At 40.7% G+C, this 19,653-nt stretch overlaps 1 pseudogene; it reads left to right on the top strand.

Annotated features, from left to right (window-relative positions):
* The first annotated feature begins 18,065 nt into the window (after window positions 1–18,065).
* Window positions 18,066–18,565, top strand: LOC150061231 (tubulin beta chain pseudogene; annotated as a pseudogene).
* The last annotated feature ends 1,088 nt before the right edge of the window (window positions 18,566–19,653 follow it).

The following is a 19,653-nucleotide window of genomic DNA, read 5'->3' as shown; positions in this document are numbered from 1 at the left end:
TGCCAGCGCAACTTTTGCATTTCTCTGACATGCCTATTTCCAACAATCTAAGCATCAAGTCCCTCTAAACTTAATGTGGTGGCTTGCTTTTGCAGTCCGGGCAGTCGGCCCAAAGGAGGTGTAGCAATTCTTATTGCTGTGGAATTGTTCTGTATTGATTACACATAAAAGCGATTTGGCAGATCTTCCTTCCTTTTCTTTTTTTTTTTTTTTCTTGGCCCTTACCCATGCTTCAGCTCCTCCCATCCTCAGAGAATCCAGCTGCAAACAAGACAGAAGCTCTCTGAGTGTCTTAATTAAACTTCATTGTAGTATCATGGCCTTTGGTCAGGGCTGACATGGAAAGGATTTCTGCCAGGGTGGGAAGATAAGCCAGTGCTTCTGCTAAGATTCCTTCCAGTGCTGTGTTGCCAGCGTTTTTGTCACTTGAACGTATAGCTTATTTGATGCAATCAGCACATTTAGGAGAAGCCTCTTCTAGAGTTAAATAGAAAGGGGGCCATTTGTAAGTCTCCATACACAGAAACACACACACACACACACACACACACACACACACACACACACACACACACACACACGATCTCAAAACTGAGGATTGACAAAGAACATTCACTTCTATTTTGCAATCATGAAATTTGATCACCAAAGAAATCCTGAGGGTTGGCACTGTTTTAGGAGCAGACAGATTGGATGACAATCTTTGGTGGCAGGATTCAGTTTTCATTTCCAGTAAAGACTTTCCCATTGGCCTCTTCTACTCTTGTCTCAGGAGGAGCTGGGTTCAATTCCCGGAGTGAGGTGGGGGGTGGGGCACGAGAGAGAAGGCTATTCAGTTGGGTGATCAATCTGAAGTCTGCCTTAAAAGAAAACTTCTGTGGAAGCGTGACATGAATACAGCAGAGTGTATAATCACCAGCGTCTACCTCGATACATTTTTACATGTGTGTACATGCATACCCATTCAAGACATAGACTATTTCCAGCACACCAGAACACTTTCTCCAAACCTTTCTCACCCGATACCACTTTCCTTGAGGTACCACTGTTCTCACAGCTATCACCATAGATTAGTTTGGCCTGTTGTTGAACTTCATAGAAATAGAAGCATGCGGTATATTCTCTTATTTGTCTGGCTCTTGTCAACATTATGTTTGTGAAATTCATTGGTATATTGCAGATGAGAAGTGATTTTAAACAATAGAAAAGAAGAATCCCAGAAAGGACAATACTTAAATCCCTTTGAAAATGGTCACCTCTTGGTTGCATTTATGCTAAGAATACCTAGAATCTCCCTCTAGAATCTTCTTTTTAGCCAGTGGGCAAGGCATTGGAGGATTAAGAACAATGCTAACTTTTTCTTTTGTTTGTTTGTTGCCAGTCCTGGGGCTTAAACTCGGGGCCTGGGTACTGTGGTTGGATTTTCTCAAGGCTAGAGCTCTATCACTTGAGCCACAGCAGCATTTTTGCCTTTTTCTATGTATGTGGTTCCGAGGAATCAAACCCGAGTCTTCGTACGTGCTAGGCAAGCACTCTACCACTAGGCCAAACTCCCAGCCCAGGAATGAACATTTTTGTCCTCTTCAAAATTCACATAGAAACTTAATCTCCGGTTCAACAGTGTATAGCCACAGGAAGCTTTACCTCCAATGGGATTGTATGCCTTTATGAAGAGCAATGGGGACAGAATTGTCACTTTTGTAGCTCCATCTCTCCTGCTGAATGAAGACACAGTGTTTAATGTGCCATTTTGGAAGCAGAGTCAGAGCTTTTACCAGATACCAAATCTGCTGGTAACTTGATCTTGCACTCCTTGATCCCATTTGTTTGGCAAGACTAAATTTGTTTATAAATCGCCAAGTCTATGGCATTTTGTCATGGCAGGACATATGGACACAGATAGATACCTCTCTTCTTCATCTGGCAGAACATTAGCAAGAGGTTCACACTGGCCCGAGGGCAGGGTGGGTCATTGAAGCCTGGCTATGGTATGCCCAATCCAACCAAGATAGCTGAGCAAAGATATCTGAGTTCTTATTAGCTGATGGGATTTGGGGACAAGCATCTAATTATTTCAAAGCTTTTGACCTTATCTGTAAAATGAGAATGAATACTCATCTGGGGCAGGTTTGGTCAGTATTAAATGAGTTACATGCAAATACAATGTCTAGATAGTTGTTTAGCTCTAATTATTGCCTCAGAAACTTTCTTCCCTTCAGTATAATGAAATATTCCTCTTGAGCAGAGCATTTAGAACAGAACTTTATCAAGGTAATGTATCACCAGGGGAGAGTGTTAAACTGGGTTGGTGGGAATGTTTATGAAAGTGAGAAGAGAATTACATTGGCAGGCCAATATTGGCCACTCATTGAATCAATTCATTTACTTCTCACAGTCAAAACACAGCCATTAAAAGGGTTTTGTTGCATGCTTCCCACTTTCTCTATTGATTCCTTTTCAGTGAAAATATTGATAAGTTTGTATAGATCGAGACCTTAAAGTTACTTAATTATTGATTGAAAACAGTTGCTCAGGCCGAGCAGGTGGGTTTTGTTGTTGTTTTTTTTTTTTTTAACTTTGTTTAACAACTAGAAGAGACAAACAGGGTTTTTGTAGGATAACTCAGGCGAGGAAGTCCCACCTGAGCCGGCTCCCCTGGGTCAATACTAAGCCTCAGCTTTGTGAGTTGCAGCTTTTCACCAGGACCCCCTCCCAGCCCCCAGGAGAAGCTTAGATCAGGCAGTAACATCTAGGCACCATCACACTCCACTCCAGGCCAGGCAGAGGAAAGGGGTTTGGAAGGCATGTTTTTATGTGTGGTTTATGAGCCATTTTGCACACCTCTCTTTAGGACAGACACCATCTAGTAAATGAAAAACAGCACCCCACCTACCCTAGAGCACACCAAAGATCAATGCAACATGTTCTCTGGCCACCAGGAGTCCACAGCACATGAGGGGAAGGTGAGCTTTCAAGGCATGATAATATATGCTAGAAAGAGGTTAAATGCTATGAAGATATAGTTTCCTGGATGTTCAAATGAAAATTAAATCAGAAGAATTAAAACAATTCTTCCTGAAAAAGCTTCAGCAGTTCAAAGCCCAGTATCAAAGCAGTCAGCTTCAGATTATCCTGTTACCATCACGCTTCTCCCCAGCCCCAGTCATTCACACCAGTGCCCCAGGCCTTAGTAGGTTTTGAACATCTGCTGGAATTCACTGACTACCCTGTCTGTGCAGAATGGGATGGGGAGGAAGGAAAAAGGGAAGAAGTAACAGTTATAAATTGGCCACGAGAAAGTGAGGAAACTCAAAAAGGAAAAGCTCAAGCAGGAGGATCGTACACTTTCTCTCAGGTTAATCAAAGTCAAGGTAAGTAGGGCAGGCCTGGATGTTCATTAAGTATCTGTCTAAAACTTCAGCCCCTGGCTTTCTTCTCATGAACTTATAATTCTGTTTCTGTTCCCATTGCCATAACAGCTTTCCAGATGTGGAGGAAGGTAAGCAAAGAAAAGGAACAGGGACCTTTTACAATAATAATGTATGGTTGTATGTTATTATTATTATTATTTTGAAATGATGTCAAATGTAACTTTTAGTGAAATTTAAAACTTATGATTATGCACTTGAAAGTTACAGTTCCCTAATTCAGGTTCTGAGTGCAATGCTTCTTGGACAATCTCACCCTTTCCTCCCTTTTATGCCTTTGCCTCGTCTCATTCTGACCCTCAAATGACTAGTTCATTTTCTACACCATGTACATTAAGTATAATGACTGCATTTACTCACTTTCCTCCCTCCATTTCTGTCCCCTTTCCCCCTCTCTCCCACACACTCAGGGATCTCCTCTTGAGGTTATCTCCTAGAGATGGCATGGGAATTGCCTATCAGATCTCCAGGACAGAGCTTTCACTAAGAGGGAGGCATGGAAATCTCATCTTCATTCTATCCCTAATGTACTCAACTAAATCAGGGCTTTCCACAAACCAAAGATCACTTGGGGAGGAGACCTAGGAGCTGCATAGGGGCTCCTGTTGTGGAGGACGTTACAAACGCACAAATAGCTTGGTGTAGGATGGGATAGTAGGCCCAGGCCTTGCAGGCCAGGCTCAGTCAAGGGCAGTGGGATGTTGGAGGGAGGGAGCCATCTTCTCTCTCAGGGAAGGTTTCATGAAGAAAGTGGTACTTCAGAAGATCCAGGAGACCAGTCTAGAAAAAAAAAAGGAACTATTACCTATCGCAGGCAAATCAAACCATTGTGGACTTAAGGAAAGGCAAATAGTCAATTTTTGCTGTTCTGAAAGTGGAAGGGTAGGCAAGTAGTGGAAGAAAAGGCAAGATCGACCTATCTATCTATCTATCTATCTATCTATCTATCTATCTATCTATCTATCTATCTGTCTGTCTGTCTAAACACACACACACACACACACACACACACACACACACACACACACACACACACGAGTCAAGTAGTGTCTTCCTGGTTGCTAGTTAAAACACTGGAGCCTGATTTCGTAGGTAATAGGGAGTCATAGATTGAAGAGCAGAAACTCTCACTGTTTCCTTCCGTACAGGCTACCCACACTGAAGATGATTGGATTGTGGCAGATGCCACCACAGCCTGGTCCCTGGCCTGTGTCTGTCTCCCTTGATCTCTGCTGGCAGTTTTAGTTGTCAGAGTTTCACCTGACCTAGTGGTTGTGACTTTAGGCCATACTGCCAACGTTCTGAATGTAGAATAAAAAAGAAAAATCTACTTTCTCCCCGATTTATGTGAGCTTTCTTTTCTTATTAAAGAATTTATTAACATTGATTTTTACATCATATTTCAAATGACATGTTTAACAAACAAGTGTTCAAGAAGAGAATCTCTATGTACAATCACTGGCACTTAGATTTTAGAACATAATCAAAATTAGGCTGAGGGTTTGTATGTCATAGACACATATTAATCTATGTAAAAAACATTATGTCTATAGAGTCATAAGTTTTTATGTCTATGTAGTTATATTTATATTTCTAGTACCATGTCCATATCATTGGGTATGCAAATATTGAGTCCTCGCTCTTGTACTCTTTGGATTTAATAGCCACATATTAAGGATACCCTGTGCCTTTTGTTCCTTAGGTCTTGACTTGTCTCACTCAACATGATTCACTCTAGATTCATCCACTTCCCTGCAAATGCCATTATTTTATCTTGTCTGTTGGCTATGTAGAATTGCATTGTGTATATATACCACATTTTCTGTATCCGTTCATCTGCAGTAGGGCATCTGGATTGTTTCCATCGCCTGGCTATTGTGAATAGTGCAGAGATGAACATGACTGAGCAGGTGTCCTTATCATATCTTGGGTCATGATGTTCAGGATAGATGCCCAGAAGTGGTATGGCGGCATCATAGGGAAGGTCAATTTTCAGTTTTTTAAGAAACCTCCACACTGCTTTCCAGAGTGCCTGAACTAGTTTACAATCCCACCAGCAGTGCAGTAGGGTTCCTTTTTCTCCACAACCTCGCCAGCATCTGTCATTGTCTGAGTTCAAAACCTTGGCCATTCTTGTTGGGGTAAGGTGGTATCATAGGGTTGTTTTTATTTGCATTTCCTTTATGACCATGGATGATGAGCATTTTCTCATATGCTTTTCTGCCATTTTAACCTCTTCTTTTGATAAGTCTCTTTTTAGTTCCCTTGCCCATTTAGTGAATGGTTTGTTGGGTGTGGGGGGGATTAGTTTCTTGAGTTCCCCATAGATACTGGACATTAAGCATTTGTCTGATGTATTATTGGTAAATATCTTTCCCCAGTTGGTTGGCTATTTCTCTACTTTAGTGGCTATGCATTTATCTGTACAGAAACTTTATTTTTAGGTAGTCCCATTTATGGAGTCTCTCTCCAATCTGTTGTGACCCTGGGATTCTGTTCAGGAATTTTTTGCCTGTGCCTATGAGTTCCAGTGTCTCTCCAACTCTATCGTGTAACAGTTTCAAGGTTTCAGGTCTGACATTGAGGTCTTTGATCCACTTTGTTAATGCTTATGCATGGCAAAAGACTAGGGTTAATTTTTAGTTTTCTGCATGTGGCTGCCCAGTTTTGCAAGCACTAATAATTGAATAGACTGTGTTTCTTCCACTGTATATCTTTGGCTCCTTTGTCAAATACAAGTTGCCTATAGGTATGTGGTTCTATTTCTGGGTCTTCTATTCTGTTCCCCTGATCTTCTGGTCTGTTTTTGTGCCAGTACCATGCGGTTTTTGTTATTATGGCTCTATAGTAGAGTTTGAATCTGGTATTGTAATACCACCAGCAGTGTTCTTTTTGCCTAGAATTGTTTTGGCTATCCTAGGTCTTTTCTTGTTCCATATGAATCTTTGGATTGTATCTTCTATTTCAGTAAAGTATGTCTTTGGGATTTTGATGGGAATTGTATTGAAATTGTATATCAATTTTGGCAGTTTGGCCATTTTCACTATGTTGGTTCTCCCTACACATGAGCATGGGATGTCTCTCCATTTCCTGGTATCCTCTTTAATTTCTTTCATTAGGCTTTTATAGTTTTCATTAAATAATTACTTTACATCTTTGGTTCAGTTAATTCCTAAGTGTTTTATTCTTTTGGGGTGATTGCAAATGGGATCATTTTCTTGATTTGGCCTTCTATTTGTGTATTGTTGGTGTACAAGAAGGCTACTGACTTTTGCAGGTTAATTTTGAATCCTGTCACTTTGCTAAGTCGTTTATAAATTCTAGGAGTTTGGGAGTGGAGCTTATTGGGTCACTCAGGTAGAGGATCATGTCATCTGAGAATAGGGATAGTTTAATTTCTTCTTTCCCTGTGTGGATCCTTTTGATGTCCTTCTCTTGCCTTATTGCTCTGGCTAAGGGTTCCAGCACTATATTGAAGAGAAGTGGAGAGAGTGGGCATCTCTGTCTAGTTCCTGATTTTAAGGTAAATGGTTCCAGTCTTTCACCATTTAGTATAATACTGGCTGTAGGTTTGTCATATATGGCTTTAATTATTCCTATTTTTCTAGTGCTTTCAACATGAATGGATGTTGTCTTTTGTCAAATGCCTTCTCTGCGTTCAGAGAAATTATCATATGATTCTTATCCTTAGCTCTATTGATGTGATGTATTACATTGATTGATTTGTGAATGTTAAACCAGCCTTGCATCTGTGGGATAAAGCCTACTTGATCATAGTATATAATTTTTAAAATTTGAGTCTGGATCCTGTTGGCTAGTATTTTATTGAGGAGTTTTCCATCTGTGTTCATTAGAGAGATAGGTTTGTAGTTTTCTTTTTTTGCTGGGTCTTTCCCTGGTTTGGGGATGAGTGTAATATTAGCTTTATAAAATGAATTTGGTATTGCTCCTTCTGCTTCTATTTCTCAGAAGAGTTTCAAGAGTATAGGTGTTACTTCATCTTTAAACATCTTGTAGAATTCTGCAGTGAAACCATCTGGACCTGGGCTCTTTTTGGTTGGCATTTCTCTGATTGCTTTCGCTATTTCATTGTATGAAATTGGTTTGTTCAATTTGTTTACCTCATCATTGTTCAATGTGGGTAGCCTATATTTATTTAAGAAGTCATCCATTTCTACTAGATTTTCTTGTTTCTTTGAATATAGGCCCTGGTAGTACTTATTCATGATGGACTGAGTTTCTTGGATAATCGGTTGTGATTGTTCCTGTGGGGTCTCTAATCTTGTTTATTTGAGTTTCTCCTCTCCTTTTTTTGATTAATCTTGCCAGGAGTCTCAATTTTGTTGACTCTTTCAAAGAACCAACTTTTTGATTTATTAATTTTGTGTATAGTGGATCTTATTTCAATCTTTGATATTTCTGATTTTATTTTTGTTATTTCTGTCCTTCTAGTTGTTTTAGAATTAACTTTTTCTTGCTCCTTTAGGTGCTTCAATTTCTTCTTTAGGTTATTTACATGCTCTTCTTCTGTCTTTTTTTTTTTGCATGACATTTTTTATTTTTATTCTTTTTTATTGTAATTAATAAAAGGGTTACATGATATTTGCCAGATAGAAGGTGCATTAATTCACATACATTGATACCCTTTCACATGTCTTGGTACCCATTACCCTCCCCCCCACCTCCCCACCCTTCTGTCTTTTTAATATGCGTTCCTAGTGCGATAAATTTGCCCCTTAGAACTGCCTTTTCTATGTCCCATAAGTTCCTTTGTGATGTCTCTTGATTGTCATTACATTCAGGAAAATTTTGAATTTCTTCTTTGATCTGATCTGTAACCCAGGAGTTATTCAGAAGTGTGTTGTTCAGCTTCCAAGTATTTGAATGTTTTGTGACTTTTACTGAGTTGTGCAGAACTAGTCTGACTCCACTGTGATCAGGTAGAATGCATGGGATTATATCAGTCCTCTTGTATCTGCTTAAGTTTTCTGGATGAACTATTATATGATCTGTTTTGGAGTATGTTCTATGTGCTGCTGAGAAAAATGTATAAGGTTTTGCCATTGGATGGAAGACTCTGTATATCTGTTAAGCCCAGATGGGCTATGGTGTCATTTAACTCAGAGGTGTCTTTGCTTATCTTTTGCTGATTTGATCTGTCTTTTGGTGAGAGTGGAATATTGAAGTCTCCCACTATGACTCTATCTTGTTCTGTAACTCTAAGAGAGTTTGCTTGATGAATTTAGGTGCCCCTGTGTTGGGGAGTAAATGTTTATAACTGTAATATTCTGGTTATGAATTGTGCCCTTTACTAATATGTAGTAGCCGTCTTTTTCTTTATGTACTGATTTTACTGAGAAGTTAATTTTGACAGATGTTAAGATTGCTACTCCTGCTTTTTTGCCCAGTGCACTGGAGTGGAAAAGTCTTTTCCATCCTTTCACTTGGAGTTTGTTTCTGTCTTTGGCAGTGAGGTGGGTCTCTTGGTGGCAATATATGGATGGGTCTTGTTTCTTTTTTTTTTTTAAATCTATTTATTTATTTTTTTTGCCAGTTCTGGGCTTGAACTCAGGGCCCGAGCACTGTCTTTGGACTTTCTCAAAGCTAGAGCTCTACCACTTGAGCCTCGGCACAATTTCCGTCTTTTTTCTATGTATATGGAACCGAGGAATCGAACCTGGGTCTTCATGCATGCGAGGCAAGCACTTTAACCACTAGGCCAAACTCCCGGCCCGGGTCTTGTTTCTTAATCCAGTCTGCTATTCTGTGTCTTTTGATTGGATTGTTCAGCCCGTTCACATTTAGGGAAATTATGGAGAAGTGGTTAGTGTTCTTTGTCATTATTTATTTTTACTTCTGAGTATTTATTTATTTATTTATTTATTTATTTTTACTTCTCTCTCCCCCCCCCCCATTTGTGTTTAGTGATTTATAGGTGATTGCTTCTTGATAGGGGTTCTTGCTGTTCTGCAATTTGTTCTTGATTATTTAATATTTTTTGTACCACTGGTTTAGTGTGCATGTATTCATATAGCTTCTCTTTGGAATGAATTATTCCCATTTCTCCCTCAAATGTAAATGCTAGTTTCTCTGGATATATCAGTCTGGGTTGGCAGTTGTTGGTCTATGTGAGCTTTCTTGACTGCTATCAAATATTAATAATCTATAAGTCTCACACACAAGGGTGTATAAAACATGTTCCCAATCACAGTTTCAGCAGAAAATTTAGGAATCCAGGCTGAGGATAAAGTAAGTGCCAGAACACTGTCCCATTGAGGCAAGGGTTAGACCCTGTGTGAAGCCTGCTGGAAGTGGTTCTGCACAGGTGAGATCTTCATATGCTCTGATCCCACAAAAAGGGCAGCTGAGAGACAGAGAAAGAAATGAAGGACTGTCAGAGAAAGTCAGAACTGCAGAATATTGGAGACTATTTGGAAAGCTTGTTTTGTGTCCCTGGACTGGGAAAGCACAGAGATTTTCCCTCTGACAATTGAAGTGTCCAATTAGGTTTCAAGTAGCTGGAGTTAAAATTGCTTTTTTGATTTTATTGAGTCTTACCTATCCAGCTGTTAACATTCCTTTCCTCTACATTTGTTTATTTTCAATCTCTTTGCTTCCCACTTTCTAGATTTGCTTTAATGTTTCATTCAACACATGAATACATAAGAAAGCACCAGTCAATGTTTGTTGAGTGAGTGCTTGAAAGAATGCTGCAGGCAACGGGAGCCAAAATGTGATTTCGTTTTGATAATCAAGGGGTCTGTGCAGTGGGGATAGGGGATGGGAATCCCATCTTTGAATTTTTGGCATTTGTGGGAGGTCCCCTTTCAGGAGGAAGAGCCAGAGCCAGGAGGAGTAGAAGTTGTACTAGGAAATCCGATTTATTTTTTTCTGTATGAAGCATGTTCATTGGGCCAGCGATCCTCAGATCTCAGCCTTCTGAGTTAGCTAGGATTACAGGCTTGAGCCACTGGCACCTGTCCCCAGATTACTTGCTTTCATACTCTATTACAACCTCAATTATTTGCAGAGCTTGAACAGAATGAAAGACTCTGTCCTCTGTCCTTTGAGAGCACTGAATATTCCTAGAACTTCTTAGTTGTGATGAGAAATGTCCATTGTCAACTTGACTGGATGGAGAAATGTTGAGCAGGTTAGGTGGGTCTGTGGGGATTTCCAGAGAGAGAGTGATCTCGGGGAAAACTAATTCTGAATGAGACCAGCATCATTCCATCATCCACAGGCTGCACGGAATAGAAAGGGAAAAAGGAGAAAGCAAGCTGGTGTTTCTTTCTCTCCCCCGCCTCCTCACTTCCATAAATGTCAAGTACTCTCTGCAATGAAGAAATAAAGGATCAAAACCTCCAAAGCCAGCCAAATAAACTCTTCCTCCTTTAAATTGCTTCTTTCTGTGATTTGTTAACAGAGACGAACAGTCTGACTGCCATACCAGGTAAATACAGTTTCATGTTTTGTTTTGTTTTTATCACCTGTGCGTGTGGCTGGCCCACCCTCAGATGGGAGAAAGGTGGATGGAAGGCTTCCACTAGCACAAGAAAACTAGAAAGTCATTACAGTCCTCAAGACTGTAGATAGCGGTGCAGGAAAACAGAGGGCACAATGTATTTGCACCCTCGTTCTTCATTACAGTAGTAAAAAATGTGTTTCAACACCACTTGGCATGAGCAACCACATTTCTAGTCTTTAGCTTCAGAGCCCAGGGGTTGTTAATAAGGATAATTTAGTGTGATACTTGGGTCCTTTCTGTTTATCACGGAATCCCATTTTAATTTAAGTTTTGGAAGCACTAAAACTTGAATTCAGGGCCGGGAGTTTGGCCTAGTGGTTAAAGTGCTTGCCTAGCATGCATGAAGACCCGGGTTCGATTCCTCGGTACCACATACATAGAAAAAAGCCAGAAGTGGTGCTGAGGCTCAAGTGATAGAGCTCTAGCCTTGAGAAAGTCCAAGGACAGTGCTCAGGCCCTGAGCTCAAGCCCAGGACTGGCAAAAAAAAAACAAAAAAACAAAACTTGAATTCAGGTCTTTAAGCTTCCTAGAGACGTAGGCTATCAATCGATTCATGTTCTAGTACAGATTTTTAAACAGGGTTATTAAGTTAGCATTGATACACAGTAATCCGCACATATCTGAGTGTATAATTTTATGTCTTGACATTTGTGTGCCATAAGAGTGAGAGCTTTCGCATCACCTCCCAATGTCACCTGGTGCCTAGGCAACTGCTTACCTGCTTTCAGATTAGTGCTCATTTTGTAAAATTTTATGTACAAGGATCATACGGTTTATACTCATGTAGTTATTTCTCTTTTTTTGTTCAAGATTGGGACTTGAATCTGGTGTCTGATAATTTTGCTCATTGTCTGGCGCTCAACCACTTGAGCCATGCCTCCAACCCTGGGTTTCTTTTTGTTGCCAGTCCTGGGCCTTGAACTCAGGGCCTGAACACTATCCTTGGGCTTTCTCAAGGTTAGTGCTCTACCGCTTGAGCCACATACCGTTTCTGGCTTTTTTTTTAATGTATGTGGTTCTAAGGAATCGAACCTGGGTCTTCATGCATGCTTAAAGCAAGCACTCTTGGCCCCTTGGTTTCTTTTAATCAGTATAATTGTGTATAGCAACAGGTCTGTCCTGTATAAGAATAGTTCGTTGTCTTTTAATGGTGAGTGGCATACAGATATACGCGACGTGTCATTTGTTCATTCAACTAGTGTTGGGCAGTTGGGTTGTTTGTGGCTAGTGCAGACAAAGCAAAGCTACTATGTACATTTGTGTTCATGTTTTTATGTGGCTATGTGATTATATTATCTAATATAGTCATATTAGAGGGAATGGCTGGATCCTTGCATTTGGGTATGTGTATTTTCAAGAAGCTGCAAACTATTTTCCAAAGTAGCTTTTTCATTTTATTCCCTCTAATAATACATGAAAATGTCAAATCCTTCACATCCCTTATTAACAGTTGCTTGGTCAGTGCTTTTACTTTTTATAGTTCTAATCAGTGTGCTTAGACATGTTTCTTACTTCTGCTGTATAAGTGAGTGAAGAATTAATGCCTGAATAGAGGTAGAAATATATGCGAATTTTCCTTTCTAAGATCATAATTTAATGAAGCTCATTTATAATAATCAGATTAGCTATCAACACAAATATGATTAGCATCCTAATTTGTGCTTGTTTATTTTTGAAGACTTTTGCCAGAAATCTGTTTCTACTATGAAACAACCCGGCAAAGCTTTTTCAAAATACAATATATGCAAATTTCAATTCAGTATTAGCAATATCTTCCTGGATCTGGGATTACAAGGTAGGAAGTCTTGAAGCTTTCCTGAGTTTATGAATGTTTTAAACAAGAAAAAAAAACATACCAGTTAAAGAAAAACTTAGCACCTATGGTCAGTTGTCAATGCTTGCTATTTCTCTAGCATTTCCCTCTGATATGTAACAAATACTATACGAGTGACAGGATAAAAATATGCTGAAGATGTTCAGTTCATAGGGACCATTTTATGTATGACTGCAAGTAAAAGTGGAGTGAACATTTCTTGATTACGGCTAGATTTTCCTTCTTTCCACACTTTCCCATAGTCAATTTATTAATAATTAATTTAAGAAAACAAAATATTTTTTAGGATTAAATTCATTTTACCATGAAACCACTGTATATTTTAGCTTGTTATTCTATCCTATCAGTAAATGCAAGTAAAGGAGTTTTATTTTCGTAAGCTGATCTGGTAAGACATAAAAGCATACAGACATAAAGGCATAAAGGCAAAGTGTTTTAAACTAATAAATGCATATGAGAAATATTCTCATCATAGAGATGTGTTGTACTTTGGTTAGGACATGTTCCTTAAAAGACTCATGCATTGGAGTTAGGAGCGTAGACTATTGGTAGAGTGCTTGCCTAGTGTGCATGAAGCCCTAGGTTTGATTCCTCGGTACCACATACTCAGAAAAGGCTGGAAGTGGCACTGTGGCTTAAGTGGCAGAGCACTAGCCTTGAGCAAAAATGTCCAAGGACAGTGCCCAGGCCCTGCGTTCATGCCCCAGGACTGGCCAAAAAAAAAAAAAAAAAAGACTCATGGTTCTCAATACAGCAGTGTGCAGGGTGGAACTAGACAAGAGGCTAATTCACAGAATAGTAACTTCATCAGTGGATGACTCGATTAATGAACTCAGAGCGGATGGGTCTGGCAGGCGGTGGAAGCTTTTGGAGAAAGTAGGCCAGTGGGTCAATGTAGGAATGCCTGGTCCCCTCCAATTCTCACATTTCTGATTTGGGGATACCAAGAGATGAGTAGCCTCCTTTCCACACTCCTACCACCAGAACATTCTGCCTTGCTTCAGACCCCAAACAGTGAGTTCGGGTGGCCACAACAACCACTGAAACCTCTGAAATCACAAGCGTAAATAAATCTTTCTCTTGCCCTTTTTGTTTTCTCACAGTAACAGAAGGTGACTAACACTGATGTCCGAATAGAACTTTCCTCTAACATCTGACTGCGCCTCTGAGCCAGTGACTTTAGGAACTTTTTGAATCTCTCTTACACATAGACTCAGGCACGCACAGGAGTGACAGAATCACACTCTTGAGGCCCATTTCTAAGCAGTCCATGAAAAAAAAAACAAGACGGCCACCCTCGTAGCTGGAATGCAGCCCACGTTCTGTGGCAGCCCTGTAGGCTATGAAGAGTTTTCTCTCAGCACTTGCTATTGAGTTGATGGCTTACTTCTGAGACCCAGTTTATTGAATGCATACTATGAATGGATAGAGAAGAGATACTCGGAAAATTCAACTAATGCATCTATCATTTTTTTTCTTAGCACAGTTCTTTGCTTGAAAAACATGTTTTCAGTGAGGTTAATTTAGGTGCTCTTTATTCAAAAGGACATTTGCTATTCATTTCTGGATCCATAGTGCCTAATGAAGGGAGAATTTTTCATGTATACATATGTACACAAACACACACACACTTCAATAAGTTGTGTTAGTGTAAAGATTTGTTTTTATTTCCCTCCTGAGGTAAATGGGTTGTTTTAGTAGTCAGTTGAATGGGACATCTCCAGTGACTTGCTGTTTAAGCTTTCCTACATCCATTTCCATCTATCTGTCTGTCTCTATGGCAACATCAGAGTAACCATAAACTCAAGTAAGACTTTTGAAGTAGTAAGCCTATGTTTCATATGTTAGTAATCATTATTGAAAATACATTACATCTACAAATTAATTTGGGGAACCGGGTCTCGTGTTGAATCTTCCTCACTGGTTTGGTTTTTGTTTGGATAGCATTAGGAATTGAACTCAGGCCTTGTGCTTGCTGGGTTGAGCTATGCCTCTATCCCCTTTTCATACAGGCTCTTTCCAAGGTAGGACTTGCTTGATCCCCCTACTTGTGTGTTTCCTGTTGGGTATGGCAGGCTGCCACTGCCTCTGCTTGAGATGGAGGTTCCGGGTGGCTTTGAACTGTGATCCACTAGATCTCAGTCTCCTAGGTCACTGCAATGACTGTCAAGCATTATTGGCACAAGAGCAAAACTATGCCGATGCAGAGAGAAAAGAATAAAGCCTGTGACAGTAGATTTCAGGGAGAACTCAGATAATGTAACTCCTTAGAAGGGCAATGTTGAAGGTCAGTGGAATAAAAGAGCAGGGAGTGGGTACTCAGAAAGAGAGCAGTAGGGGAAAGGGGAAAGGGTAGGTGAAGGAAGAGAAGCAGAGGAGAATGAAGTCAAGAATTCAATATATATCCTAAAGAATAATGATGAGTAAGGGAAGGGGTGGGTGAGGAAGGGGTGACATTGATCAAGATGTATTCTATTCCTAACCTGCTTTGTTAAATGGCATCTCCTTTGTACTACTACATACAGATAATAAATTAAAAAGAATAAAATGTATTAAAACACAAAGAGAGCAAAACAAAGAAACCCCACTTAAAAAAATTTTTTTTTTGGTCTATAATGGGGCTTGAACTCTGGGCCTGGGTGTTGTCCCTGAACTCTTCAGCTCAAGGTTACCGCCCTACCCCTTAAACCACAGCACTACTTTGAGTTTTCTGGGGGTTAATTGGAGATAAGAGTCTCATGGGCTTTTGTGCCACACAAACCTCAGATCTCAGCCTCCTGAGTAGTGAGGATTAAAGGCGTGAGCCACTGGGGCTCAGTGAAACCCCACATTTGTTGGCCATGTGTGGGCTGTGGGTTGTCTTACTGTAATTCTAATTGCCACCAGACAGAGAGTTGCTGCTCTGGTAATCCCAGCTCCTCATTCTATGTATTGTACTCTGAAAGCACAAGATTACCCCTGTAGTTTGGATTCCAGAGGCTTCCTGGCTTGAACCCTGCTTTCCTTAAAATGCTGGGAGAAACCACACCCAGTGTCATTCTTAGCTTCCCGCAGCATCACACGGCCTCGTTTTGTGTGGAGAAATGTTTTCTTTACTAAAGCTCAGTGTTTAATTGATCTTCGGATCACTTGATCCACATACCCTTCAGGTACTGCCTAAGGAAAGATTAATTTTCAGCCCCAGGAAAGATTTCAAATGGGAAATTCCAGGCCATGCTAATGTGACTAAGGCTTTTACCTTAGAAGAAGCAAATCTACTGAATTAAAAATGAACCTCATTTTGCCCAAAGAAAGCACAAAAATGCTGTTTCTATTTGACAGACTTTTTTTTAAAAAAAAGTAAGAAATCTCCATGTGTTATCTAAGACAATTCAAATACTAAGTTTTAGTAGAGCAGAAACTTCTGTGGTTGTGGTAAAGAGGTATTCAGGCAACACAAAGAAGAACTGGTCCTAGGGTTTGAACTCAGGGCCAGGGCACTGTCTCTGAGCTTGTTTTGCTCAAGACTGGTGCTCTGACATTTGAGTCCATTTCCAGCTCTTTAGGTGGTTAATTGGAGATAAGAGTCTTCTAGACTTTCCTGCTGGACTGGCTTTGATCCTCAGATCTCAGTCTCCTGAGTATCTAGGATTACAGGTACGTGTCACTGTCACCTGACTCAAACAGGGGCTCTTAAGAGCAAAAGGAAGGTGCAGAATTGTGCAGGTTTCACCAGATACGATCAAATGAGGGCAGGAAGGGAAGGAAGCACAGTTCCATAGAGCAACCAAGGCTGTGTGACAGGCACTGTGGGAGGGGCTTTACCTGCACTCACAGAAGGTGTCATCATTTCCATGTTTTCCAAGGCTCAAGAAGCTCAAGCAATTTGCTTATGGTCCCCCAGCTAGGAAGTGGCCGGACCCAGAGAGTTTAGCCACAGATGTTCTCATCTTCTGTAATATACTTGTCAATCCTTACCTGACAACCCACTAGGCCACTCCCACTGCCCTGAAATGGAGAACCTTTGGCCTGTAGGTCTGTGGAGTTCTAGTTCAAATGTCTGTCTCTTCAGTGCCCTGAAGGGACAGAGCATGGGACAAACAGAGACAGACACAGACAGTGTTGAAAAGTTTGAAAGATGAGCATTGGTGCACAGTCACAAATGTATTTTCCAAAGCTCAAAGCATGACAGGCTAGTAGGTTTTGTTTTGCTTTTCTTTACCTGGATTGGTGAAGGGAGAAGCTGAGAAAGCTGCACCCCAAGTTAGGGGCAAAAGCAGCCTAGCACTGCCTTTTGTGAGTGGCTGGCCCAATCACTTCTTTGAAAGAAGGGGAGCAAACCAGTTATCTGGTCACTTCTCTGGGCCACTGACTATAGAGCTCAGGCTGTGTGGAATGCTGTTGCCATGACAGCAGGCTGGGTTCTGTGTTGAGGTCCAAAAGATGCCAAAGTGAACTTGATCTCAGGCTCTCCACGTCATCATTTAAAATGACTTGCTCTCTTAAGGCCATTACAGTATGATGCTAAATGAAAGGACCTCTAGGATATAGAAACAAAAGCCAAATAATGAGTGATTGTTGTCCTTGATGTACTATGTTATCTCTCATCTCTTTTATCTTATATTGTTACAGTATTTCACTTTGCTATCTGATATATTGGATATATGCGTATTTGGTTATTTGAAATTGGATAGGGAAGGGGGGAAAACAACATGGGGGGTGGGGGGAGGGGGGAGGGAAATGGGGACCAAGACATGAGAAAGGGTATCAATGAATGTGAAGTAATGCACCTTCTATCTGGCAAATATCATGTAACCCTTCTATTAATTACAATAAAAATATATGAAAAAAATGACTTGTTCCTCTTCTTCTCAGGTACTGGAAAGGTTAGTGCACATGTACTCTGTGCCACAATGGTCTTAATTGAAATTTAAAGCCCAGAAACTACCTTGTTCAAAGTGATTCACTGAGTGCCCTTGCTAATGCTTTACAAGAGGATGTTGTTTTTATTTATTGAGTGCCACCTGGGGACAAAACCATAAAAGGATGGGGGAGACAGATTTAAAAGCAAAACACATAAGATTAAAAAGAAAAACAAAGTATGCACATCATCTTTTCCATTCTTTCAGAACAGGAAATTTTCTATAGAAAGAACTGAAGTAGAGAATCTTCCTGCCATCACGAGTAGACCTCCCTGCTCTGGCCTCTGGGCCATGTCCCATCCTTTCAGCCCACGAACCGTACAGGAAACAAACAAACAAATTAAAAAAACCTTAACATTCGCTTGCCCCGCATATAACTCGCGCTATCTTGATGGATCTAGAACCTGGCACCATGGACTCTGCACTCAGGACCCTTTGGCCGGGTCTTCAGACCAGATAACTTTGTTTCTGGTCACTGTGGCTGCTGTCTTCCATGACATGTCCATGAAGGAGGTAGATGAGCAGATGCTCAGTGTGCAGAGCAAGAATAGCAGCTACTTTGTGGAATGGATCCTCAATAACGTCAAGACAGCTGTCTGTGACATCCCACCTCATGGCCTCAATATGGCGGTCACCTTCATTGGTAACAGCACAGCCATCCAGGAGCTCTTCAAGCACATCTCTGAGCAGTTTACTGCCATGTTCCACTGAAAGGTTTTCCTCCACTGGTACACAGGGGAGGGCATGGATGAGATGGAGTTCACCGAGGCAGAGAGCAACATGAGAGACCTCGTCTCTGAGTACCAGCAGTACCAGGATGCCACCGCAGAAGAGGAAGAGGATTTCGGTGAGGAGGCTGAAGAGGAGACGTAAAGAAGAGACATCCCCTATCACCTCAGGCTTCTCAATTCCCTCAGCCCTCTTCAGCTGCTTCTTTTCCTCCTCTTTCAGAAGTTGTTTCTGCAGCCTCTGTCTTGTTTTTTGGGGGGTAGGGTGTAGAACAGTGCCTGGCACATAGTAGGCGCTCAATAAATATTTGTTGAATGTCTCCTCTCTTTCCACTCTAGAAAACCTAGATGTCTGCTCTTCTGGGTTGCCTTTTGATTTCCTTCTGATACCCACTTATCAATGTCTGTCTAGTTGGCATTTGTTTTTAAAAATCTCAAGATGCTGAGTCTCACCCACATTTACCTAAAACCAACCAGGTGCTGAAAACATGGGAGGTGGCTGGCATCCTGACCCCCAAGTAAATTACAGGCTGAAGGGGTAGGGGAGAAAGTTGCCTGCTACATTAGGAGGGTGGGGTACAAGTTTCCATTCTAGGACAGTTAGAGGGAAACTAATCATTGAGAGGCACTGTCAACTTTAGACATCCACAGTATTATCTCCACTTGTAGTGGCAGCTGTCTTGAGCTCTCATCTTTGGGGATGATATGGCTACTCTGTCAAGTGGGAGTCCCGTCCAACTTTGCCTTCTGGTATGCATTCCTTTCCTCTGATCAAAGAAAGGGAGGGGCCAGCCCTGGTCTCCAGAAACATCCTGCCCTCACTTTTTCTTACCTTTTGAAAAAGGAAAATAATCCCTGACACAGCCATCTTTGGTCACTGCACTGGAGAGGCAACCAGACACCATCGTTTTTGCAACATCTTTTTGCTATTGGCTTTTTCCTCCTGCCTTTGGTTTTGTCCTATCCTAAACTTCAGATTTCCATTTTGTGTTGAACTTGCTGCTTTTTTTTCATATTGAAAAATGACATTGTCCCAAGAGCCAAAAAAAAATTTTTTTAAAAAAAGGAATTGAAAAGTTAAAAAAAAAAAAAAGAAAGAACTGAAGTGGGAACAAATAATTGTATATGGGTTTGGGTTCTAGTTAATAAAGGAGAAGAGGCTATTTCATTAGAATTTGTTTACAAACCCATTCCAAGTGAGGAATTCCGTCAAAGAATTCCCTCCCCCCCACT

Source organism: Megascapheus bottae, chromosome 6, assembly GCF_031878675.1.
Source record: "Megascapheus bottae isolate mThoBot1 chromosome 6, mThoBot2.hap1, whole genome shotgun sequence".
NCBI lineage: Eukaryota > Metazoa > Chordata > Mammalia > Rodentia > Geomyidae > Megascapheus > Megascapheus bottae.
The sequence above is the reverse complement of the archived record's forward strand: the minus strand, read 5'-3'. Positions and strand labels throughout refer to the sequence as shown.